At 43.4% G+C, this 24,362-nt stretch overlaps 1 pseudogene; it reads right to left on the bottom strand.

The window, feature by feature from the left end:
• Window positions 1–13,457: 13,457 nt before the first annotated feature.
• On the bottom strand, window positions 13,458–15,316 carry LOC101600408 (annotated as a pseudogene).
• Window positions 15,317–24,362: the final 9,046 nt, after the last annotated feature.

Here is a 24,362-nt window from a genome sequence, read left to right as displayed (position 1 = left end):
TGGGAAAATTGAGGCTCTGGGGTGCTTCTTGGAACCCCAAGCCCTAAATTCATATCTGCAAACTAACCAAAGAATTGGCAATTTCAGATTCAAGAGAACGATTTTTTTTTCTTGGTTTTTCGAGGTAAGGTCTCACTCTGGCCCAGGCTGACCTGGAATTCACTATGTAGTCTCGGGGTGGCCTCGAACTCACGGTGATCCTCCTACCTCTGCCTCCCGAGTGCTGGGATTAAAGGCGTGTGCCACCATGCCTGGCTCAAGAGAATGATTTTTATAATACCACGTTTTATTTAGATTTTACAAAGGAGTGTGGAAAGGAGAAGGCTGGGAGGTAAGGGGAAACAAAGTGGGGAGAGAAGTGCACCCCCTGTGGCCCAAAAGCCATGTGGGCCACGTGTAGCTCATGAGTCCATGTGACCAGATGTGGATCTGGGGAAGAAAGCATGGAAAGAAAAGAGAAAAGAAAGTTCAAGGAGCTCCTGCCATGTGGGGAGCTGGAGGGGTAAAAACCCATGGGGAGGAGAGGAAGGGCTAGGGGGCTCCCAGCTGGGCCTGGGCTAGGGCTGAGGGAAAATTCACCCACAGCTGGAGGTTTCCATCAGAGAGCCAGAGAGGCTGCCCTCCCCTTGCACAGGTATATATAACCTTGGGTGGTGGACTGTCTCTAGACCCAGGTAAACCAGAGGGCCAGCTGGTGGGTTAGGACTAGCAGCTGTCTCAGGAAGAGATTAGTTTAACTTGATCAACCACGATGTTTAAATCCTATGAAAGACCTCCCTCCTAGGAAGGGGCCCTGACTGTGGAAAAATAGTTCTTTAGAACTAGGCAATAAATAAGAAAAACTTTCCTTCAGGGGTCCAGTCACCCTAACTCTACCCTCCTTCAATACTAGAGATTGAACCTAAGAGATTCACAAATGCTGGGGAAATGCTCTACTGCTGTGCTTTATTCCCAGCCCCATTGTTGTTTAAACTTTATTTTATTTTATTTATTTGAGAGAGAGAGAAAGGCAGATGGGGGCGCATGAAGCCCTTCAGCCGCTACAAACGAACTCCAGACACATGCACCACCTTGTGCATCTGGCCTACGTGGGTCCTGGGGAATCGAACCTAGGTTCTTCAGCTTTGCTGGAAAGAACTTTAACCACTAAGCAATGTCTCTACCCCTATTGTTGTTTAAAACCATCAAAGGTAAGATGGCTCAGTGGTTAAAGGCACTTGTCTGCAAAGCCTGATGGCTCAGGTCCAATTCCCCAGGAGCATGTAAAGCCAATACACAATGAGGTACATGTGTCTGGCATGTGCATACAATCTCTCTCTCCCTTGCAAATAAGTAAAAATATATATACATATATATATTATATATATGTATGTATGCATATATATATAATATATATACATATATATATTATATATATATATAATTACTTTTTGAGGTAGGGTCTTGCTCTAGCTGGAAGTCACTCTGCAGTCTCAGGGTGGCCTTGAACTCATGGCAATTCTCCTACCTCAGCCAGTCTCTACCATGAAACTAGGCTTAATTTTCTTCATAGCAGGAAGCATTATCTTAAATGCTGGCTGGCTCTCTGGCTCTGGAAAATCTAACTTCCATTGACTCTTAATGTTGAAAAGAATTAAAAATAAGGGCTGGACAGATGGCTTAGCAGTTAAGGCACTTGCCTGCAAAGCCAAAGGACCTAGGTTCGATTCCCTAGGAATCATGTAAGCCAGAAGCACAAGGTAGCACATGAGTCTGGGGTTCTTTTGCAGCAGCTGGAGATCCTGGTGGGCCTTCCTGTATTTGCCTCTCTCTCTCCTTCTGTCTTTCAAATAAGTAAACAAATAAACAAATAAAATATTTAAAAAATAAAAATTTAAAGATACAGTATCATGTAGCACAGGCTGGGCTCAGACTTGCTGTGTAGCCAAATATGACCTTAAATTTCTGATCCTTTGCCTCTCAGGTGTCAGGACTACATGTGTGCACCACCATACCTGGGGTTTGTGTGGTGCTGGGGATCAAACCCAGGGCCTTATACATGCTAGGCAAGTACTGTACCAACTGAATTACCACCTCACCCCTTCATTTGACACTTAGTTTTGTCTGAGTCTGGCCTGGGAACCAGCACATTCCATTTTCCATAAGACTTGGAAGAAAGGCTGGGTTTGGTGGTGGTACAGGGTTATTACCTCTGCTACTTTGAAGGCTGAGGCAGGAAGATCTCAAGTTCAAGGCCAGTCTGGGCGAGAGTGAGACCCTGTTTCTAAACAAAAATTAAAAAGAGGGTGCTGGTATCTGTTGTGATGGTGCCTTTTTCATCTCTAATTTTATTAATTTGTATCTCTTCTCTCTTTCTTTTGGTCAAATTTGCTAAGGGTTTATCCTTTCAAAGAACCAACTCTTTGTTTCAGTGATTCTTTGGATTATTTTTTGTTTTTATTTTATTAATTCCTGCCCTCATCTTTATTATTTCTTCCCATCTAGTTGGCCTTGTTCTTCCTTTTCTTTTCGTTTTTGGTTTCTCAAGGTAGGGTTTCATTCTAGTCCAGGCTGACCTGGAATTCACTATGTAGTCTCAGGGTGGCCTCTAACTCAAGGTGATCCTCCTACCCTCTGTCTCCCGAGTGCTAGGATTAAAGCCATGCGCCACCACACCCAGCTCTAATTTCTTAATATAGGCACTTAAAGCTATAAATTTCCCTCTTTGGACTACCTTCATTGTGTCCCAAATATTTTGGTATGTTGTGTTCTCATCATTTGATTCTATGAATTTTTTGATTTCCTTCTTGTTTTTTTCATTGACCCATTCATCATTTAGTAGTGGTTTTGTCTGCAAATATTCCTTTAGCCTACTTTTTCTGTGGAATGTCCTTATTTTTCCATCTATTTGAATGGATAGCTTTGCAGAACTTGTAATACATCATTCCAAGCCCTTCTGGCTCTTGAAGTTTGTGTTGAGTAATCTGCTGTGATCCTGATAGGTTTACCTTTGTAGGTAACTTGATTTTTCTCTCTGCTTTTAATATATTTTCTTTGGTTTATATGTTTGATAGTTTAATTATAATTTGATGAGGAGAGGTTCTTTCCAGGTTTTGTCTGTTTGGTGTTCTAAAGGATTCCTGTATCTGCACTGGCATCTCTTTACCAATTTGGGGAAAGTTTTCTTCTTTGATTTTGTTGAAAACACCTACTATGACTTTGGGTGAATTCTTCTCTTACTCTACCCTGAATTCTTATGTTTGATCTTTTCATAGTGTCCCAAATATCTTGAAATTCCCATTCATACTTCCTTATTAGTTTGTCTTTCTCTTTGTTGGACTGTAGTGGATCTGCCACCTGGTGTTATAGTTTAGATATTTTGTTCTCTCCTGCGTCCATTCTACTGGTGGGATTTTCTACAGAGTTTTTTATTTGACTTACTGTGGTTTTCATTGCTAGTATTTCTGACTGGTTTTCCTTTATTATTTCCATTTCCTTATTTATGTCTTGTTTGAATTCCTTATTTCATTAAAATTGATTTCCTGTATCTTCATTGATTCCTTTGATTTCCTCGAGCATATGTATAATCATTCTTTTGAAATCTTTCTCAGGCATTTCCTCTAAATCAGTCTCACACTGGAGGTCATTTCTGATGGATTTATACTGCCTTGATTTTTTGTGTTTCTTGTATTATAATATAGAGACTTTTGTGTCTTAGATTAATTTAATGCTTGGGTTTTCTAATTATTTGCAGTATTATTACATGTATCAACCAATCTGATGCTATATTTCTTCAGGGTAGGAGCTTAAGGTACTAAGTGAAGCTCTTAATACTCTCAGAGTAACCACAAATGTGACCCTAGGTGTTGGGTTTGCCTGCTATGAGAGTATTCTAGTAGGCAGGATAAAACAAAATACAGGTAATTTGTAAAATTTAACTAAACAATGTACACATTCAATGAAAAACAGCAGAGAATATTTATGTAAGAATAGGTATTATGACAAACAGATCCTGTAACAAAGTCAAAGTCCCTGAGGATGTGTATTGCTCCACACCCTTAATCCTGTCAACTAGGAGGCTGAGATTTCTGGTCTGTAAAGGGTTCCAAGGTCAGCTTGGGACTGAGTGAGATCCTTCCCCATTGAACAACAGAAGAGGAGACAAAGGCACTATAAGGCAGGAAGCAACAAATGACAAACCCAAAATATAGCTTATTTAAGAATGGCAAATCTGACCACCCAAAAGATTTCACACATGATTTACCCTGACATGGAAGGTGCAATTAGCACTTCTGATTCAAGCCTCTATACCAGGCTTATTTGGTGAGTACTGGCTTGGTGTAATCCCAGTTACCTTTTGGGATGGCTTTGATCTCAGTTATGCTGCGCTCCTGCTTGGGTCCCTTTTTGTTGTGCTGTGGGCTCAGGAAGGTTGGTTGGGTTGCTGGGTCACTGCTCTGATCACCTGTTCTGGGTGCTGTGTAAGTGATTTCCCTTCCCCAGGTCTCTGGTGCTTCCTGGTCCTGGTGGGGCGGGGGGGGGGGGGGGGAAGGCTGTGGATGGTGGCTGAAGTTCTCTCGGTAGTCCTTATGATTCTCTTCCTCTTGAGCCACTCCACTGGTCCCTGCCACCCTCCCCTTCATGTTTCTTTTGTGAGGAGGCTGGAATGAGTGGAAAATCCCCTCACCTGGCTTTTCCTGCAGCTCAGGCCAAGCCTGGCGGCTGTGGCTGCATGAACCTGGTGCCACTGCAGCTGGAGCCGCTTCTGCCTGCTTCTGTGGGCTTAGATGCTCTGGATCTCTCCTCCTTCTCTGCTGCCATTGATAATTTCTTACACACCTTCACTTTTTAGTAGAAGAGTATACTTTGCTTTTTTTTTTTTCTTTTTCTCCTGTAGGCTGCTTTGGCATGTTTCCAATGCCACTGTGGTAGCTTGAATATATGACCCCCCAATATATTCAGTGTTTTATTAGCTTGTAGTTTGGATCTTCAGCCACCTGGCTGGAGGCAGTGTCACTGGGTGGATCTTAGGTCCAGACCTCAAGTGTGGTGGTGGATTTGAGATTCCAATCTAAAGATATGCAAAGTGCATGAGTTCCTCCTGGAATTCCTGAAGTGTGCAGTGTGGCTCTTGGCTTTTTCTCTCTCTGCCTGGCCCTTTAAGAGCAGGTCAGCTTCTTCTGCCATTATGGAACTGCCCCTGAATCTGTAAGCTTCAATAAATGTCCCTTCCTCCATAACTGTGCCTGGTCTGGAAGTTCATCTCAGCAAACCTGAAGCTGTCTGCCACAGCCGCCATCTTAACCAGAAATCTGGAAGAACCCCTCATCTACTGAATTCTTATGAGGGCTCTCTGAGATAGCTACTGTTGCCCCCACCTAACCGATGAAGAAACAGGCTTAGTTAACAGACAGAACTTAACCAGGTGGTTTCTCCTGCAAAGCTGTCATCTTCCTTCTCTACAAGGCATTGCTTCTCTTTTAAACCTCCCTGCACCTGGTACTCAGCATGAGGTCCTATGACTAAATGCAGGTGTTTGGTATCTGCAAACCTCCGGTTCTAGCCAATGAGTCATCAGGGTTTAAAAAAAAATGCCTTGCCCATCAAGGAAGCTGTCTCAGCCCCTCCAGAGCTGTAGATACCAAGATATGAGTCATTTCCTGGGAACTCCCTTGCAAAAGCTCGGAATAAGATGCTTCAAGGACCTTGGCTGGGCAGCCTAGTGGAGCCGTTCCTGCTAACTTCCACCTGCAATTGGTGTCTGCCTCCCTACAGTGCTGGTGGTGAATGGAGACCTTAGAACAAGATCTCAGCGGAAACATTTCCACATATGGACGGAGCTGCTGGGGCAGAACCAACAGTATGCCTGTAGAAGGCCCCTGGGGACCAGGAAAATGATTCCTAAGGCTTCTTCCAAGACGATAATGGTGGCCTGTGATTCTGTGAGTCAGGGATGAGGCCGCGTTAAGTAAAAGGCCCATAGCCTGACCCCTTGCAGGAGCCAGGCCAATAGTGTGAGTACAGGCATGGTCAAGAACACAGGTAGGAGGCTGGAGAGATGGCTTGGCAGTTAAGGTGCTTGCCTATGAAGCCTAAGGACCCAGGTTCTATTCTCCAGGTCCCACATAAGCCAGATGCACATGGTGGCTCATGTGTCTAGAGTTTGTTTGCAGTGGCCGGAGGCCCTGGCACACCCACTCTCTTTCTCTCTGTCTCTAGTACATAAATAAAAAATTAAACTTCTCTCTCTCTCTGTCTAGTACATAAGTAAAAAATAAATAAATCAGAAAAAAAAATAATAATAAAAGAACACAGGTAGATGCTTGGAAAGGCCAAGTGTCAAGATTGGATGGGCAGGAGTAAGGAGCTCAGGCTGGTCACTGACATGAGCCCAAGAATCTTTGGTGAGTCAAAAGTGAATATTGGCAGGATGGAGAAGATGGCTTAGTGGTTAAGGTGTTTGCCTGCAAAGCCAAAGGACCCCAGTTTGATTCCCCAGGACCCACAAAAGCCAGATGCACAAGGAGGTGCATGCATCTGGAGTTTGTTTGCAGTGGCTAGAGGCCCTGGCAGGCCCATTCTCTCTCTCTCTCCCAAATAAATAAATAAGTAATACCTATCTATCTATCTAAAAGTGGACACTGGCAATGGAAGCCTTTAGGGACTTGGATTCTAGCCTCCTTACTGCATAGAGAAACTGAGGTACATGTAGGGGAGTGCCCTGCTCAAGTTCTGACAGCAAATGAGTACTAGAGTTGCCACCTCCCACATTTCTGATCCTTGAAGTAATCAACTCCCCCATCTCCTCAGTGTTTAAACACTAAACATAGAGCACGGAGTATGTGAGTTGCGCATGCTTGGTTTGCTTGGTTTCTTGGGGAGGGGCCATGTGTTTCTGCCCTTACAGTGCTATCTAAGTGTCTCCAGAAAGCTAAGTTGGCACCCTCAGTGGCATGCACGGGATCATGCTTGTGCCAGTTCCACACAGCCCACCTCCAGATGCAGAAGGGTGTTCACCAAACCCTCTGGGCACAGCATCTTTGCCTGTGATTTTCCTCTGATGATATCTTGTTTTGCCAACTAAATTAAGACTATGACAGAGAACAGAGACTACCTCTAGCAGTTTAGTTCAATTAAGATTTCACATCAACAAATTAAAATGCATCCTCACCGTCTGCAAAGTAAATCTGCCTGCGTTTAGAAGGAAGCTCTGACATTTGCTGTTCAGGCACCTAGGGGATACAAGCTAAGTGTCAAATAGGACCCAACCCTGGTGAGGGCTGGTTTGAGGGGTTCAGAGCCAGAATCTGTCTCCATGGGCTTACAGCCTCAGGGTGAGCATGAATATGAAGATCATCTGAGCTTTTGACCACCTTCCAATCATCTGTAAAATAACAAAGATAACAATGCCATTACATTTTCCAAAAGACTAAGTTAATTCAAACTAAAGGACTACCAACAAATACTTAAATATATATATATATATATTTAATATATATATATCCAATATATATATATATGTATATATTAATATATATATATTGGAGCCAGGTGAGGTGGTGCATGCCTTTAATCCCAGCACTCAGGAGGAAGAAGTAGGAGAGTTCAAGGCCACCCTGAGACTGCATAGTGAATTCAGGTCATCCAGGCTAGAGTGAGACCCTACCCTAAAAAACCAAAAAGTATAAATATTTCATTTATTTGAGAAAGAGAGAAAGATGCAGATAGAGAGAATAGGCACTCCAGGGCCCCTAGCCACTGCAAACCAACTCCCGACGCATGTGCCATCTCATGCATCTGGCTTTATTTGGGTACTGGGGAATCAAACCTGTGTCCTTCAGCTTCTCCGGCAAGCCCCTTTACTGCTAAGCCATCTCTCCAGCCCATCAAATATGTGTATGTGTATATATATATATATATATATATATATATATATATATATATATATATACATACACACACACACATACATATATATATGTATTGTTTTTTGAGGTAGGGTCTCACTTTTGCCCAGGCTGACCTGGAATTCACTATGTAGTCTCAGGGTGGCCTCAAACTCACAGTGATCCTCCTACCTCTGCCTCCCAAGTGCTGGGATTAAAGGCATGGGCCACTATCATGCTCAGCTTCCAACAAATACTATTAAGTGTTTAATTTGTCAATTACTCTTCAAGAAACCAGGGATACCACAATGAACAAAGCAGACACTTTCTCTGTTCTCCCAGAGCTTTTATTCTATGGGGGAGAGACAGACCATCAACAAGACAAATGAGTAAGAAATCAGAAATCAGAACGCACTAGGAGCAGCTGGAGATAATAACACATGGAAAGAGGACGGGGAGTGTGCCAAGTGGAGGCGTCTGTGACTTTATATAGGTGACTTGGGAAAGTCAGGACCTGAGAGGGTGAGGGAGGGAGGCATGAAGATGTGGGTGTGGGAGCATGGGGCCAGGGCTCTGGGCAGAGGAGTGCTCAGGTAAAGGTTGCGGGGGGGGGGGGGGGCGGCGGGGAATGTGAGTGTGGCATGCATGTGTGGAAGAAAGCAAGTACTGTGGCTGGAGCTGAGTGAGTATGAAGGGGAGGAGAAAGACAGGAGCACAGAGGGCCCAGGACTGTTCCTTCTCTAGAGGGTACAGGATGTGGCGGTGCATGCCTTTATGTGAGGGGCTGGAGAAATGGCTCAGCAGCTAAGGTGCTTGCCTACAGAGTCTAACGACTGGAGTTTGATTCCCCACTGACCACATAAAGCCAGATGCACAAAGTGGCACATATATCTGGAGTTCATTTACAATGGCTAGAGACCCTGGTGTGCCCATTCTCTCTCTCTTTTTCTCTGTGTTGTGTATGTGTGCTCCTGTATCTTTCTGCTTGCAAAGAGATAATTAAAAATATTATTTACTTATTTATTTACTTTGAGAAAAAGAAAATGAACATACCAGGCCCTCTAGCCAATGCAAACGAACTCCAGATGCATCCGTGACCATGTCCATCTGGCTTACATGGGTTCTGGGGAATCGAACCTGGGTCCTTAGGCTTCACAGACAAGTGACTTAACCACTAAGCCATCTCTCCAGACCCCCAAAATATTCTTGTTTTTAAACATTTTTTGTTATTTTTATTTATTTGAGAGGGAAAGAGGCAGATAGAGAGAGAGACAATGGGCGCGCCAGGGCCTCCAGCCACTGCAAATGAACACATGCGCCTCCTGTGCATCTGGCTAACGTGGTTCCTGGGGAATCGAGCTTCACAGGCAAGTGCTTAACAGCTAAGCCATCTCTCCAGCCCCCCAAAATATTCTTTTAAGACGTTTTAAATCAGGACTGGAGAGATGGCTTAGCACTTAAGCCCTTGCTTATGAAGCCTAAGGATCGTCGTTCGAGGCTCGATTCCCCAGGACCCATGTTAGCCAGATGCACAAGGGGGTGCACGCATCTGGAGATTGTTTGCAGTGGCTGGAAGCCCTGGCGCTCCCATTCTCTCTCTATCACTCTTTCTTTCTCTCACTCTCAAATAAATAAATAAAAATGAATAAATAAAGTTTTAAATCAGAGTTGGGTATGGTGGCTCATGCCTTTAATCCCAGCACTCAGGATTCAGAGATAAGAGGATCACTTATCTTTGAGGTGAATTTGAGGCCAGCCTGAGACTACATACTGAATTTCAGGTCAGTCTGGACTATAATGAGACCCTACCTCAAAAAACAAACAAAAAAGTGTGAAATCAGTTAAGATTCTTAAAAAATCCAGCATGTAATCAGTAATCCCTTGAGAGCTTCACCAAAGGAATTCCATTGACACTTGGCCCTGGGAAATGCAGCCTAGAGGATATGAGCAGAGGGTCAAACAGGAGCCACTTGTAAATAGAAGTGCATGGGTGGCTGACACCAGGCTGCTCCAAAAAGAGGCCCTTTTCTTCTGTAAACTGGACATCTTATTTTATTTTATTTTACTAATTTTTAATATATATATTTTTTACCTTTTTCCAAATTCTTATTAACAACTTCCATGATTATAAACAATATCCCATGGTAATACCCTCCCTCCCCCCACTTTCCCCTTTGAAACTCCATTCTCCATCATATCCCCTCCCCATCTCAATCAGTTATTTATTTATTTATTTATTTATTTATTTATTTATTCATTTTGGATTTTCAAGGTAGGGTCTCGCTCTAGCCCTAGCTGACCTGGAACTCATTATGTAGTCTCAGGGTGGCCTTGAACTCATGGCGATCCTCCCACTTCTGCCTCCCGAGTGCTGGGATTAAAGGCGTGCACCACCATGCCTGGCTTCAGTCTTTTATTTTGATGTCATGATCTTTTCCTCCTCTTATAATGGTCTTGTGTAGGTAGTGTTAGGCACTGTGAGGTCATGGATATCCAGGCCATTTTGTGTCTGGAGGAGCACATTGTAAGGAGTCCTACCCTTCCTTTGCCTCTTACATTCTTTCCACCACCTTTTCCACATTAGACCCTGAGCCTTGAAAGGTGTGATAGAGATACTGCAGTACTGAGCACTCTGGTCACTTTTTTCCAGCACCATGATACCTTCTGAGTCGTCCCAAGGTCACTGCCATCTGGAAAGAGAAGATTCTCTACCAAAAGTGAGAGTAGCATTAATATAAGGGTATGAACATTAAGAGAAGTGCTTGCTGGGCAGTTTGATAAGCATAGTATATACATTTAGCCAGACAGCAGCAGACGTTACAGCCCTACGGCTCACGACTACCCCTGTTTTAAGTTTACAGTATCAGGGATGTATTCTTCCCATGGAGTGGGCCTCCAGTCCAATTAGAGGGCAGTTGGTTTCCACCGTGACAGATGTGCCACTATTGCACCCGTTGGCTCATTTGGCCTGGCTGGCCAAATATAAGGCCATATAACAGTGTCCACTGTTGAGTATCTTCACTGGTGATTTCTCTCTTTCCCATTGAACTGCATGCAGAAAGGCTTCTTCCAGCTTTCTGTCAGCTGGTCTACATGCAGGAGGTTATCAGCTCTAAAGTGGACATTTTAAACTTATTCTTTTTAAAGGAAGACAGGTAAAAGACGCCCACCCCCCCAAATTTTAGAATAGAGGACCTGAAAGAATGTAAGCTCCATGAGAGCGGGTGCTGTGCTCATCTCCTGTTTACAGATATTCCCCAGCACATGAGTAAAGTCCAGGCATGTGATACTCAAAAAAAATAGTTGTAGGGCCTGGGGAGATGGCTTAGTAGTTAAAGGTACTTGCTTACAAAGTCTGCCAGCCTGGGTTCAATTCTCTAGCCACCCACATAAAACCAGATAGGCATTTGATTACAGTGGCAAGACACCCTGGCACACCCACACCCATACATGCACAAACATGCACAAATAATTTTTTTTTCAAGGTAAGGTCTCACTCTAGCCCAGGCTGACCTGGAATTCACTATGCAGTCTCAGGGTGGCCTTGAACTCACAGCAGTCTTATACCCCTTCCTTCCTAGTGCTGGGATTAAAGGCATGTGTCACAATGCCTGGCTTAAATATTTAATTTAAAAAATACTTTTAGGGGCTGGAAAGATGCCTCAGTAATTAAGGCACTTGCCTGCAAAGCCTAAACGACCCAGGTTCAATTCCCTAGTACCCATGTAAAGCAAGATGCACAAAGTGGCACATGCATCTGGAATTTGTTTTCAGTGGCTAAAGGCCCTGGTGTGCCCATTCTCTCTGCTAGAAGTGGCGGTCCATGCCTTTGAGCCCAGCACTCAGGAGGCAGAAGTAGAGGGACTGCTGAGTTCAAGGCCAGTTTGAGACTACATAGTGAGTTCCAGGTCAGCCTGGGCCAGAGTAAGACCCTACCTCATAAAAACAAACAACAACAACAAAAATAGTTTTAAAGAATGAATGGTCTTAGCACTCATGAAGCTAGGACAGGGAGACCAAGAAAAAGTTCAAGGCCATTCTCAGCACTATGGTGAATTAAATAAGTAACAAAAAACAGCTGGGTGTGAAGGCAGAAGTAGGAGGATCACTATGTGTTCAAAGCTACCCTGAGACTACATAGTGAATTCCAGGTCATTCTAGGCTAGAGTGAGAGCCTACCTCGAAAAACCAAAATATAAATATATAACAAAAACCAGAAAAACAAACTTTGAAAATGTATATATTCCCTTTTTAATAAAATGCTCCCAGGAGATTGTATGTATATGGTTTTTACATTATTTTTCTGTGATATTTCTATAAAATGATTATTATTATGTGGGATACAATTCTTTCATGTTCATTATTTTTTTTAAGACAGGGTCTCATGTATTTCAGGATGGCCTTGCTATGTGGCTAAGGATGACCCTGAACTTTGGGGGGGGGGGGGAAGAAGAGGTTTATATTGGCTTACAGGCCCAAGGGGGAAGCTCCACCATGGCAGGGAAAATGACAGCATGAGCAGAGGGTAGACATCACCCCCTGGCCAATATAAGGTGGACAATACAACAGGAGAGTGTACCAAACACTGGCAAGGGGAAACTGGCTATAACACCCATAAGCCCGCCCCCAACAATACACTGTGTTAATTACCAAATCTCCATCAGCTGGGAATCCAGCATTCAGAACATGAAAGTTTATGGGGGACATGTGAATCAAACCACCACACTTTCCTTCATGTAATTTATACTAAGGAAATGACCAGAAATATGTAGAAATAATTAACGAAATCTATTAGAGGGGCTTTTTAAAAATTATTTATTTATTTATTTATTTTTGAGATAGAACTTCACTCTAGCTCAAGCTGACCAGGTATTTACACTGTAGTCCCAGGCAGGCCCAAAACTCATGGTGATCTTCCTGCCTCAGCCTCTCCAGTCCTAGAACTATAGACACGAGCCACCTCACCCAAGTAGAGGGTCATTTTTAGCCCAGTACTCTTTAATAGCACAAAGTTAAAAATCCATTCGGAGTTGGGCGTGGTGGTGCATGCCTTTAAATCCCAGCACTCAGGGAGGCAGAGGTAGGAGGATCACCATGAGTTTGAGGCCACCCTGAGACTACATAGTGAATTCCAGGTCAGCCTGAGCTACAATGAAACCCTACCTTGAAAAACAAAACAAAACAAAACAAAATCCATCTGAAATATCGATAAATAAAAACATGATACACATGTCAAACACTGAATAAAAATAATAATTATGTGACTTAAAATGAGATTGATGAAATGTGACAATTATATGAATGGCATTACACTAAAGTTATTCTATGCAATCTGTGTTTTAAGAAGTGTCAACAGCCCTAAGAAAAAAGACTAAGTCAATGCTCTAGTATTAATTAATAATTGCAGGGTCATGATTATAAGTAACATCATATAATTTATACATTTTTGTTTTCTAGGTTTTCTATACTAAACACATTTCATGATTCTCAAACAATAAACATTTTAAAAATGATTTCAGGCCACGGAGCTCAGTGACACTTGCAAAGCCGTCAGGATACAGTGTGTAGCCGCTGTAGTAAGACAAAGGAGGTTTATTTGGATTTGGGGCTCTGAACGACTCTGTCTCTACTGCCCGCCCCCTCCCACCACGACTCCTAGACTTCGAAGAGCTCCGGCTCCACCGGCTCCTTCGGCTCAGGCGCGGGCCGTGGTCCCCTTTTCTTGCTCTGTTTGGCAAACCGTGCCGCTCATGACTCTGCATTGTGTCTGAGACTTCTTCCCTGTGACTGCTGCTCTTCCTTTCAGACTCACCATTTCTCTTGCAGGTGTAGGGACGAGGGCTCCCACCCGGCAGCACTATTCATCATGGTAGCCAGGCCTTTCCCTCTTCTCTGACGTCTTATTAAAAGAGGAGCCAGAGCCAGGCGTGGTGGCGCACGCCTTTAATCCCAGCACTCGGGAGGCAGAGGTAGGAGGATCGCCATGAGTTCGAGGCCATCCTGAGATGACAGAGTGAATTCCAGGTCAGCCTGAGCCAGAGTGAGACCCTACCTCAAATTAAAAAAAATAAAAATTAAAAAAAAAAAAAAAAAAAAGAGGAGCCAGGGCTGGAGAGATGGCTTAGCGGTTAAGCGCTTGCCTATGAAGCCTAATGACCTTGGTTGGAGGCTCGATTCCCCAGGACCCACGTAAGCCAGATGCACAAGGTGGCACATGCATCTGGAGTTCAGTTGCAGTAGCTGGAGGCCCTGGCACGACCATTCTTTCTCTCTCTCTCTGTCTGTCTGTCTTTCTGCCTCTTTCTCTCTCTGTCTGTCATTCTCAAATAAATAAATAAATAAATAACAATAAACAAAAATAAAACATAAAAATAAAAAAGAGGAGCCAGTCCAGTCTGGAGACAGGTAGATGTCTCTGTTGGCTTCCCTAAATTCATTGTTGGGATTTCTGAACACATGAAGAAAGTTGCAGTGCTTTCTTCTAGGACACTGCTGTACTTTGAACAAACCACAGATTGCCGTTTTCCACCGAGTCACTGGGCCGAATTTGCACTGAAGCTGTCGTCCTGCATACCATCGGCCGTGGAAGACAGAAAAGGCTGCTTGGCATTCTTCTTCCGACTGGTACTGAACATATACGTGGCCCCTCAGATGAGGTTCCAAGTTGCAGCTGACCTTCAATTGAACCGCTTTGGCCACGCTCTTGAGCTCAGGTAGGACATCGTGATAGAAGTCGAGGGATGGCTGGTAGGCTTCCTCCTCACTGTGCTCCAGGCTGGCGGGGGTCAGAGTCATCTCCTCTGCACTGCTCCATCCCACATGTTGTAAACACGCTCTGAATAGGAAGGGCAGGACTTGATGTAGGGAAGTTATGTTTACGTGAACATCTATCTCCACGCCTGCAGGCTCCTGTTTTACTGTCGAATGGACAACTGGCTCGATCTTTCTCCAGTGCGGTAACATCCACAGGTGGTTCTGGGTTCTGCCAGATGCCACCATTTTCCAACTCATTTTCAGCATGATCCGGTATCTTCTCCACAGCTTCCTGTCTCTCTTCTACAGTTTCTGTTCCTCCTCCTCCCTCTCCTTTCTCTGTTGTTCTTCCCATTCTTCCTTTAACATTTTCTCTTGCTGTTCCTTCTGTTTTCCAGCAGCCTCTTATTTCTTCTCCTTTATTCTGAATCGTCTTGTGCCTTCTGCTCCCTTAGCAGCCACTCTTCATGTAATTTTTACCTCTCTTTCTCCTCTGACAGCCTCTCTTTTTCTAATTGTTGTTCTTCAATAAAAGTGTCTTCCTCCTCTTCCTCCTCCTCCTCCTGTGAGACTCCATCTGAGTCTCTCAATCAAGTGAGTTCCTGGCGATGTGTCTTTTGTCTCTCCTTCTTCAGGGCAGCCTGGAACCTTTTGTGGCTCAGTTTCTCCGGAAACACTGCCTCCTCTGGCGTGGCCATGCTGCAACACTGCCCGTGAACTTCTTACCCTCCTGTTTCTACCTCATGTGTGCTGGAGGTACAGGCACTCACACCACACCCAGCTGATGTGGGACTGAAGATTGAACCCAGGGCTGTGTGCATGCTAGGCAAGCCCTCTACCCCCTTACCAACATCCCCAGCTTTGAGTAAGGTTCTTGGCTCTGATTGGTCTCGGTAAGTTAGAGACTATGTTTCATTCTCCTGTCTTTTCTGTTTCTTTGCTTCTATAATCTTGCCTATAGTTTTTTTTAATAAAGTATTTTATTTTTATTTAGTTATTTGAGAGAGGGAAATAGACAGCCAGAGACACAGAGAGAGAGGGAGAAAGAATGGGGCCGCCAGGGCTTCCAGCCACTGCAAACAAACTCTAGGTGCATGGGCCACCTTATGCATCTGGCTTACGTGGGTCCTGGGGAATTGAACCTGCATCCTTTGGCTTCACAGGAAAGCACCTTAACCACTAAGCCATCTCTCCAGCCCTTAGCTATAAATAGCTTTATGCTTCCTATTCCTACTATCTAAAGTGAGTGAATGGAATGTTTCTGGCTTATGTCTCAGAAAACCACAAAAGCTAAGTTAAATCCTTTTTCACTTGCATCACTCTCATTGATTTCTCTCACATAGAACGTCAGCATCCCTACTTTCTGAACGTGAGCAGTTGATGCTGTTTCCCAGCGAGCAGGGAAACACACCCGCCATGGAGCTCTGGACTTCCCACCACTTCAAACTCTCTATTTAACTTGCTTGGTAATTTGCATAGATCTACATATGTTATGCAATCAGCCTGCTCTTTTTTTACATTTAAGCTTAAAATAAGTTTTCTTTAGGATGTTTTCCTTCTCTATTGCCTTCTATATTTCTTTTGGGTCCTGAGATTTAGATTTTTGTAAAAGCAATTGATGAAAGGCTAACAAGTGAGAGATAGATTGAGACAGAATGTGTCTGTAATTCATTTATTCATTCACAAAATATTTAGGGAGCACTTAGTATGCACTGGGCCCTGTACTAGGTTTATTTGTTATTTTTTAATGAATTTATTTTTTAAATAAACATTCATTTGGGGGGGTTTCAAGATAGAGTTTTGCTGTCATAAATATTTACTTATTATTCATTTTTTAAATTTATTTTAAAAATTTTTTTATTAACAACTTCCATGACTATAAAAAATACCCCATGGTGATACCCTCCTTCCCCCCACTTACCCCTTTGAAACTCCACTCTCCATCATACCCCCTCCCCATCTCAATCAGTCTCTCTTTTACTTTTGATGTCTTGATCTTTTCCTTCTCTTATGATGGTCTTATGCAGGTAGTGTCAGGCACTGTGAGGCCATGGATATCCAGGCCATTTTGTGTCTGGAGGGAGCATATTGTATGGAGCCCTGCCCTTCCTTTGGCTCTTACATTCTTTCCACCACCTCTTCCGCATTAGACCCTGAGCCTTGGAAGGTGTGATGCAGATATTGCAGTACTGAACACTGCAGTCATTTCTTTCCATCACTATGATACCTTCTGAGTTGTTCCAAGGTCACTGTCATCTGAAAAGAAGATTCTCAACCAAAAGTGAGAGTAGCATTAATATAAGGGTATGAACATTAAGAGAAGTGCTTACTGCGCAGTTTGATAAGCATAGTTTAGTATATGTGCTGCCAAAGCAAGCACTTTTAATTTATTTTTAATATTTATTTATTGGGGGAAGAGAGAGAGGCAGATAGAGCGAATGGGTGCGCCAAGGCCTCTAGTCACTGCAAACAAACCCCAGATGCATGCACTACTTTGTGTATCTTGCATATGTGGGTCCTGGGGAATCAAACCTGGGTCCTTAGGCTTCGCAGGCAAGCACCTTAACCACTAAGCCATCCCTCCAGCCCCTGTACTAGATTTTGAGAAGACAGTGTGAGCAAGCTAAGCACAGTTTTCATATGCAGCTTGTACTCTAGTGAAGAAAACACATACACAAATGCAGAAAAAGTCAAATTCTAATACTAAATAAATGTTACAAAGAAAATGTAGTGTCATGAAGGAAGACTTGTTGTTTCGTTTGTTTGTTTTGTACCCTAGGCTGACTTGAACTCCTGGCAATCCTCCTGCCTTAGCCTCCTGTGTGCTGATATTACAGGCATGAGCCACCATGCTCAACTAAAGACTGATTGAGATTGGGTGGTATACAGAAGGTTTCTCTTTGGAGAAGTGACATTTGAGCTGAGGGCTATATGACCACATGGGCCATGTGGTCATATATAGAAAAGTGTCCTAGACAGTGAGAACAGCAAGTGGAGACCCCTTGACATGAGGATGAACTTTGAGGGTTTGAGGAACTGAAAGGAAGTGTAGCATTTAGAATGTCTGCAGTGCAAAGAAAAAGAAGTCCCAGTTCAAAATGGCACAGACAAGAAGGACTTTGTTATCTCACATAACGAAGCCGAGGGGCTGTGGATGCAGGGTTCTGAGGTTGGTTAATTTAGCAAATTGACATCATCAAGGGCCAGATTGCATCCTTTTTTTTTTTTTCCTGCTCATCCACTTTCTTGGGCTGGCTTCTTTGCTGATCCCAAGATGGCTCCCACTGCTCAAATCCGCTATGACTTCATCTTCATATGGCATCCAGAAGCAGACAGAAACAATGCAAACCCTCTTCTTTTCAGAACACAACAGCCCTATCTGCGATCATGTGCAGATTTCTCATCGTAGCTCATAGTATAAGAAAAATACGGTAGTACGTCTGGTCCTTGGCAAAGAGACTTAATTACTAGGTTTAGATTAGAATGGAGCAGCCGAGGCCTAGCTTCTACACAATTCAGCAAAGAACCAGTCCCTACTAGTTCTGATTGTCTTTTCTTTTCCTTTTTTGTTTGGTTTTTCAAGGTAGGGTCTCACTGTAGCCCAGGCTGACCTGGAATTCACTTTGTAGTCTCAGGTAGCCTCTGAGGTAAGTGATCCTCCTACCACTGCCTCCTGAGTGCTGGGATTAAAGGCATGTGCCGTGACGCCCAGCAATTTCTAATGTTAAAAAAAAGCAAAAGAGGGCTGGAGTGATGGCTTAGCAGTTAAGGTTGTTGTCTGCAAAGCCAAAGGATCTAGGTTCAATTCCCCAGGACCCACATAAGCCAGATGTACAAGATGGCGCATGTGTCTGGAGTTCATTTGCAGTAGTTGGAGGCCCTGGTGTGCCCATTCTCTCTCTATCTGCCTCTCTCTCAAACAAACAAACAAATAAAGAAAATAATATATCTATATTAAAAAAAAAAAAAAAGCAAAAGAAGGGCTGGAGAGATAGCCCAGCAGTTAAAGGCACTTGCTTGCAATGGCTGATGCCCAGATTCAATTTCCCAATACCCACATAAAGTCAGATGCACAAAGTTCATTTGCAGTGGCAGGAGGCCCTTGTGTGCCCATTCTTTCTCTCTCCCCCAAATAAATAAAAACATTTTTAAAAGAAGAAAAGAAGGGGCTGCTGAGATGGCTTAGCAGTTAAGGCCTTTGCCTGCAAAGCCAAAGGACCTGGGTTCAATTCCCCAGGATCCACGTAAGCCAGATACACAAGGTGGTACACACACATGGCGTTTGTTTGCAGCGGCTGGAGGCCCTGGTGTGCCCGTTCTCTCTGTCTTTTTTCTCTCTCCACTCTCTCAAATAAATAAATAAATAAATTTTAAAAAGATGCAGCCAGGCGTAGTGGCACATGCCTTTAATCCCAGCACTTGGGAGGCAGAGGTAGGAGGATCGCAGTGAGTTCAAGCCCACCCTGAGACTACATAGTGAATTCCAGGTCAGCCTGGACTAGAGTGAGATCCTACCTCAAACTACCCCCCCCAATAAAAAAAAGAGAAAAAGAAGATCAGGCATTTGAGAGCAAAACTAGGTTTCAGTGAGCCAAGTTGGGGAGGACTTACTGTGAGCGCATGATCAAGGTCAGCGGTGGGAGGCAGGTGTGGCTGCATTGGCAGGAGAGATCACGACATGGAATTGAACATGAAATTGAGAAAATGTAGTTTCTTGAATGCAGTCTTGCAGAGCTGCCTAAACCCCTAAAATCTCACCCCATTTGCACTAGAAACGCCTTCTCGTGCACCCACCCCCAAGAACTCATTCAACCTTGGAGTGTGGAGGTCTGGGAAAATTGCTCAGCCTGCATCAGACACTAAATTAAACACTAGCAGATGACACTGCTTATGTCACTTTTCCTTCCTCGAGTGTCGGTTTCATGATGTATAAAAATGGCACAATAAGCACTTGAGAGACAGAGAGGCAGGAGGATCGCCAGGAGTTTGAGGCCAGCCTTAGACTACATAGTGAAGTCCAGGTCAACCTGGTCTAAAGCAAGACCCTAGCTCAAAAAACAAAACGACAACAGCAACAAAAAGACACAGTAAGCCAGGCATGGAGGCATATACCTGTAATCCCAGAAGCTGGGACGTGGAGGCTGGAGGATCGGAACTTCAGGCCCATTCTTAGCTACATAGTGAGTTTGAGGCCAGCCTGGGTTACTTAGGACCCTGTTTCTAAAAGTGTGGCAAAAGCTTAATGGATACAATACTTTTCTTCGAGCATGAGGACCTGATGAGGTTCAGTCCTAAAACCAACATGAAAATATTGGGTATGGCAGCAGGTGTCTGTGATCCCAGTGCAGGGGAGACAGAAGCAGGCAGATCTCTGGGGCTCACTGGCCAGCCAGTCTAGCCTAACTGGCGAGCTCTAGGCCAGTGAGAGAAGCTGTCTCAAAAAAGAAGGTATGTGGTGGGGTGGGGGGGTGTGGTATGGAAACATTGCTCAGTGCTTAAGGGCCGTGCTTGCGGGAGCTGACAGCCTGGGTTCAATTCCTTAGTACCCACATGAAGGCAGATCCACAGAGTGGCACATGAAGCTGGAGTTTGGTTGCAGAGGTGGGAGGTCCTACTCATTTCTCTCTCTCTCTCTCCTTGCAAATAAATAATAAATAAAATATTTTTAACCCCAAACATTACAAGCTATTGCCAAGGCTTTTGGTTTTCCACTAGGAAGAGATGGTAAGACCCTATTGCTGAAAATTCCCTATGCTTAGCATGCAAAGTCACTAAGAAATCAAGCTGGAGCTGAGCTGAAAACCTCTTCCATGTAGACCAGCTGACAGAAAGCTGAAAAAAGCTACAGTGCATGCAGTTCCATGGGAGAGAGAGAAATCACCATGGAGATAAGCAACATTGGATACTGAAAACCTTAAGTTGGGCCAGTCAGGCCAGATGAGCCAACAGGTGCAATAGTGGCATGTCTGTTATGGAGGAAACCAACTGCTCTCTAATTGGACTGGAGGCCCATTCCATGGGAGGTAATACATACCTGGTACTGAAAACCTAGTTAAAAGCCTATGATGGGCTAAAGAGATGGCTTAGCAGTTAAGGCACTTGCCTGCGAAGCCTCAGGACCCAGGTTTGATTCTCCAGATGCCATGTAAGCCAGACACACATGGTGGCACATGTGTCTGGAGTTCCTTTGCAGTGGCTAGAAGCTCCAGCATACCCATTCTCTCTCTCTCTCTCTAATAAGTAAATAAACAAATTATTTTTTAAAAAGAGAGTATTATGAGGGAGGTCATGAACCCTAGAGGTGTAACATCTGTTGGTGTCTGGCTAAATGCATATATTATGCTCATCAAACTGCCCAGTAAGCACTTCTCTTAATGTCCATACCCATATATTAATGCTACTCTCACTTTTGGTCAGAGAAGCATCTCTTTTCAGATGGCAATGACCTCTGGGTTGATTCAAAAGGCACCATATTGCTGAGAAGAAGAGACAGAGGAGTGCTCAGCACTGAAACATCTCTATCACATCTTCCAAGGCTCAGGGTCCATTGCAGAAGAGGTGGCAGAAAGAATGTAAGAGCCACAGGAAGGATAGTACTCCTTACAATACAATCTTCCAGACACAAAATGGCCTGGATATCCATGACCTCACAATGCCTGGTACCCCGTGCACAAAACCATCATAATAGGAGAAAAAGATGATGACATCAAAATAAAAGAGACATTAGAGCCGGGCATGGTGTCACACGCCTTTAATCCCAGCACTTGGGAGGCAGAGGTAGGAGGATCACCATGAATTTGAGGCCAGCCTGAGACTACATAGTGAATTCCAGGTCAGCCTGGACTAGAGTGAAACCCTACCTTGAAAAACTTAAAAAAAAAAGAAAAGAAAAGAAAAGAAAAGAAAAGAAGAGAGAGATTAATGGAGTGGAGGAGACTATATGAAGGAGAGTGGATTTATGAAGGGGAAAGTGTGGGGGGAATTGTCATTGTTCATTGTCTATAATTATGGAAGTTGTCAATAAATAAAGTAAAAAATAATTTATTTAAAGGTGAGTTTCAAGCCAGACATGTGGCGCACACCTTTAATCCCAGCTCTCAGGAGGTAGAAGTAGGAGGATCTCTGTGAGTCCGAGGCCAACCTGAGACTCCGTAGTGAATTCCAGGTCAGCCTGGGCTAGAGTGAGACCCTACCTCAAAAATCAAAATAAAACAAAGAAACAAACAAAAAGGTGGGTTTCAAAGAGTGATATCTGTGGTTGTCCTCTAACTTCCACATGCACATACATACCTGTATACGTGTATATATTTATTTTTTAATTTATTTGTTTTTAGTTTTAGTGGGTTTTTTTTGTTTTTTTTTTGTTGTTGTTGTTTGTTTGTTTTTGAGGTAGGGTCTTGCTCTAGCCTAGGCTGACCTCAAGTTGAGCACATGGTGATCCTCTACCTCTGACTCAAAAGTTCTGGGACTAAAGGTGTGTGCCACTATGCCTGGCCACACATGTATTTAAAAAAAATACAATTACAGCTGAGTGTGGTGGCCCACGCCTTTAATCTCAGCACTCTGGAGGTAGAGGCAGGTGGATTGCCATGAGTTTAAGGCCACTCTGAGACTACATAATGAATTCCAGGTCAGTTTGGGCTAGAGAGAGACACTACCTGGAAAAAACAAAAAAACAAAAACAAAACAAAAAAAATTACATTTGTCCTGCTAGCCACTTAGGCAGGCTAATTTAAGGATCAAAAGAGAGGGTATGAGCATGTCCTTTAAAAACTATAAAACGTGGGTTGAAGAGATAATTTCGTGGTTAAGGTGCTTGTCTGAGAAGCTTAAGGACTCATGTTTGATTCCTCAGGACCCACGTAAGCCAGATGCACAGGGGCATGTTCGTCTAGAGTTTGTTTGCAGTGGCTAGAGGCCCTGGAATGTCCATTCACTCTCTCTTTCTCGCTCTCAAATAAATAAATAAATAATTTAAAAACTATAAAATGCACCTTTAGTTGTTATTACTGTAATTGTTATCAATTGTATTCCATGAGGGAAAAAGTATACCCAAACACACATATTTTTTGTTTATTTAAAAAAATATTTATTTGGATAGAGACAGAAAGAAGCAGAGAGAGAGAGAGAGAGAGAGAGAGAGAGAGAGAGAGAGAGAAAGAGAGAGAGAGACAGCGAGTGAGCATGGACATGCCAGGGCTCTAGCAAACAAACCCCAGATACATGTACCACTTTATGTGTCTGGCTTTATGTGCGTAGTGAGGAATAGAACCTGGGCCTTCCGGGTTTGCAAACAAGTGCCTTTAACTACTGGGCAATCTTTCCAGCCCATTGTTTCCTTATTTATTTTTTTGAGACAGGGTCTCTTGTAGCCGAGACTAGTCTTAAACTATATAGCCAAGGATGACCTTTACCTCTTTAAAAAGAAAAAAATCTTTTTGAGCTGGAGAGATTGCTTAGTGGTTAAGGCACCTGCCTGTAAGGCCAAAGGACTAGGTTCCATTCCCCAGAACCCAGGTAAGTTAGATGCACAAGATGGAACTGGAGTTCGTTTGTAGATGTTGAAGGCCCAGGCGCGCTCATGCTCTCTCTGTCTCTCTCTCTCTCTCTCTCTCTCTGCCTCTCTCTCAAATAAATAAATAATTTTTTTAAAAAATAAAGTGTTAAGGGACGGAGAGATGGCTTAGCAGTTAAGGCATTTGCCTGTGAAGTCAAAAGACCCAGGTTCGATTCCCTAGTACCCATGTAAGCCAGATACACAAGGGGGTGCATGCATCTGGAGTTTGTTTGCAATGGCTAGAGGCCCTGGTGTGCCTATTCTCTCTCTCTCTTTGCTTGCAAATAAATTTAAAATTTTTTATAGTATTAAAATCTTTTAAATCATTTATTTATTTATGAAAGAGAAAGAGAGAATGGGCATGGCAGAGCCTCTAACCACTGCAAACAAACTCTAGACACATGTGCTACCATGTGCATTTGGCTTATGTGGGTACTGAGGAATTGAATCTTGATCCTTGGGCTTTGCACGCAAGCACCTTAATCACTAAGCCATCTCTCCAACCCTTTTAAACTTTTTAGTTTTTAAAATTCTTTTTTAAAAATTATTCATTTATTGGAGAGAGAAAGAAGCAAATAGAGAGAAAGTGGGCACACCAGGGCCTCCAGCCACTGTAAACCAACTCCAGACACATGAGCCATCTTGTGCATTTGGCTTACGTGAGTACTGGGAAATCGAACCTGGATCCTTTGTCTTCACAGGCAAACACCTTAACTACTAAGCCATCTCTTCAGTCTGACTGTTTTTTTTTTTTAATTTTTATTAGCATTTTCCATGATTATAAAAAAATATCCCATGTTAATTCCCTCCCTTCCCTCCACACTTTCCCCTTTGAAATTCCATTCTCCATCATATTACCTCCCCCGACTGTTTTTTATTTTTATGTTACTTTTATTTATTTGACCTTTAACTCTTGATCCTCCTGCTTCTACCTTTCAAGTACTAGATATAGTATGTTTTACCATGCCTGACGCTCGCACACTCTCTCTCTCTCCACATGTGTAATATAATATTATAATTATATTTGTAGTTAATTTCCTTTTCTCCTTTGAACTCAGACCTGGCTTGTGCTGAGCATGTGCTCTGGCACTTAGCTGCACCCCATCCTTGAACTGAAAACTTTCTGTAGTTGCCCCTCCCACTCCTTGGGAAGGGACGCCTGACATTTAAGAAAGCTGTGCCCTCCG

The sequence above is a fragment of the Jaculus jaculus genome, chromosome 13 (assembly GCF_020740685.1).
Source record: "Jaculus jaculus isolate mJacJac1 chromosome 13, mJacJac1.mat.Y.cur, whole genome shotgun sequence".
NCBI classification, from domain to species: Eukaryota; Metazoa; Chordata; class Mammalia; order Rodentia; family Dipodidae; genus Jaculus; species Jaculus jaculus.
This window is presented reverse-complemented; position numbering and strand designations above follow the sequence as displayed.